Source organism: Kogia breviceps, chromosome 4 (genome assembly GCF_026419965.1).
Source record: "Kogia breviceps isolate mKogBre1 chromosome 4, mKogBre1 haplotype 1, whole genome shotgun sequence".
Taxonomy (NCBI): Eukaryota; Metazoa; Chordata; class Mammalia; order Artiodactyla; family Physeteridae; genus Kogia; species Kogia breviceps.
The window spans coordinates 146,412,597-146,415,239 of record NC_081313.1 but is presented as its reverse complement, the minus strand read 5'-3'; positions in this window follow the sequence as shown (position 1 = coordinate 146,415,239).

The following is a 2,643-nucleotide window of genomic DNA, read 5'->3' as shown; positions in this document are numbered from 1 at the left end:
AACACATATATGGAATCTAAGAAAAAAAATGTCATGAAGAGACTAGTGGTAGAACGGGAATAAAACACAGACCCAATAGAGCATGGACTTGAGGATATGGGGAGGTGGAAGGGTAAGCTGTGACAAAGTGAGAGAGTGGCATGGACATACATACACTACCAAATGTAAATTAGATCGCTAGTGGGAAGCTGCCGCATAGCACAGGGAGATCACCTCTGTGCTTTGTGACCACCTAGAGGGCTGGGATAGGGAGGGTGGGAGAGAGCATGATGCAAGATGGAAGAGATATGGGATCATATGTATATGTATAACTGATTCACTTTATTATAAAGCAGAAACTAACACACCATTGTAAAGCAATTAGAGTCCAATAAAGATGTTAAAAAAATAATATATGCAACTTGTAGAGACAGTTTACAAGCAAAATAAAACCTATCAGAAAAATGAGGCTTTACAAAAAAAAATCCTATCACAACAGTATCATGCCAAAAGCTAAGCATATATCATATTAAAAGTTCAATATTTTCAATTTTAGAATTGACCTCCAAGCCACAAAACCTCACTAAGAGATTCTGCAAATGCACTTGCACCCAGGTCACCCATGAGCGTGTCTTATTTCAGAGTGATGCACCTCAAACCAGCCATACAGTCAAGATCAGATCTCCTGGAAGGAAGACTCTCAGCCCAGGTGTCTGCATGCCTTCTGGTGGTCTGATACTTCACAGATTTCACGGGATGAAATTAAGATGCTTGAATAAAGAAACAGGGTGTGCCTACTGAGTATGGCTTATTACATCAGAGATTCACACACACACACATATCAAGCATATATGGCAGGGGAATCAAGCTGAGAAATTAAAAAGTCATTCTGGTTTACGAGTCCAGTGACCTAGATTCTAGTCTGTCAGTGATTAGATTCCAGCCACTGGATGACCTGTTTCTGAACAGTTATGTAAAGCTGGACAACTCAATGACAGTCTAGGAATTATTTTCCTTAGCTTCTAAGTCAGGGAATGGGTCCTAAATTCTATGATTGCTGAGGCTCTAAATGTCATCATTCTGTCCTCCAATGGTCTCCAAACACCTGACTGGGTAGGGTAACCCATAAGAAAACTTTTTAATATGCATCTTATTTATTAACAAATTATATACACAAAGTTCTATACATATAATGTATGTATATTATAAACCACACAGATATTTTTAAAATGATACAAAGGCAAATAAGTTCTAATGTTTTCTTTTCCTAAATCTAAGACATTTTATTATTATTATTATTATTATTATTAAATATTTATTTATTTTTTTATTTGGCTGTGTCGGATCTTTAGTTGCGGCATGCCAGATCTTTTATTTGTGGCATGCGGGCTCTTAGTTATGGCATGCATGTAGGATCCAGTTCCTTGAGCAGGGATCAAACACGGGCCCCCTGCACTGGGAGCGCAGAGTCTTAACTGTTGGACCACCAGGGAAGTCCAAGGCATTATTTTAAAAACTGGATTACAAAACGGATCTCACATGCTTCCTAGGGTATGCACACAGACTTTAGAGGCCTGGACTATGCACAGCCAGTTTGATGTGCCTTGGGAAAATAATGGTTTCACATTTCACCACAAGTCTTGTCTTAAAGACATTCAATTCTTTATATTCATAAAATAAATTTTGGTATTAGGGAACACTGAGTTTAAATGAAACAAGTCTTATCACATTCTTGAGAAAATAAAGGACTCAAAGTGCCTTTGACACTCTAAAACGAAAATTATGAGTGTCATTTTTCTATTAACAGTAACTTCTAAAAGCTCCAAGCAAAAATAACAGCAATCGGGGGGGAGCGAGAAGATGGCGGAAGAGTAAGACGCGGGGATCACTCTTCCTCCTCACAGATACATCAGAAATACATCTACACGTGGAACTTCTCCTATAGAACACCCACCGAACGCTGGCAGAAGACCTCAGACCTCAGACCTCAGGCAAGAAACCCCCCCACGTACCTTGTTAGGGCAAAAGAAAAAAGAATAAACAGAGACAAAAGAATAGGGACGGGACCTGCACCAGTGGGAGGGAGCCGAGAGGGAGGAAAGGTTCCCGCACACTAGAAGCCCCTTCGCGGGCGGAGACTGCGGGTGGCGGAGTGGGAAGCTTCAGAGCCGCGGAGGAGACCACAGCCAACAGGGTGCGGAGGGCAAAGCGGAGAGATTCCCGCACGGAGGATCGGTGCCGATCAGCACTCACCAGCCCGAGAGGCTTGTCTGCTCGTCCGCCGCGGCGGGCGGGGCTTGGAACCGAGCCTCGGGCGGATCCCAGGGAAAGGTCTGGAGTTGGCAGAGCGAAAACAGCCTGAAGGGGTTACCGCACCACGGCGGGCCGGGAGGGAGTTCGGGAGGTCTGGAGCTGCCGAAGAGGCAAGAGACCTTTTCTTCCCTCTTTACCTCCTGCTGCGCGAGGAGAGGGGTTTAAGCGCGCCGCTTAAAGGAGCTCCAGAAACGGGCGCGGAGCTGCCGAAGAGACAAGAGACTTTTTCTTGCCTCTTCGCTTCCTGGGGCGCGAGGAAAGGGAATTAAGGGTACCGCGTAAAGGAGCTCCAGAAACGGGCGTGAGCTGCGGCTGTCGGCGCGGACAACAGAGACGGGTGTGGGGCGCTGC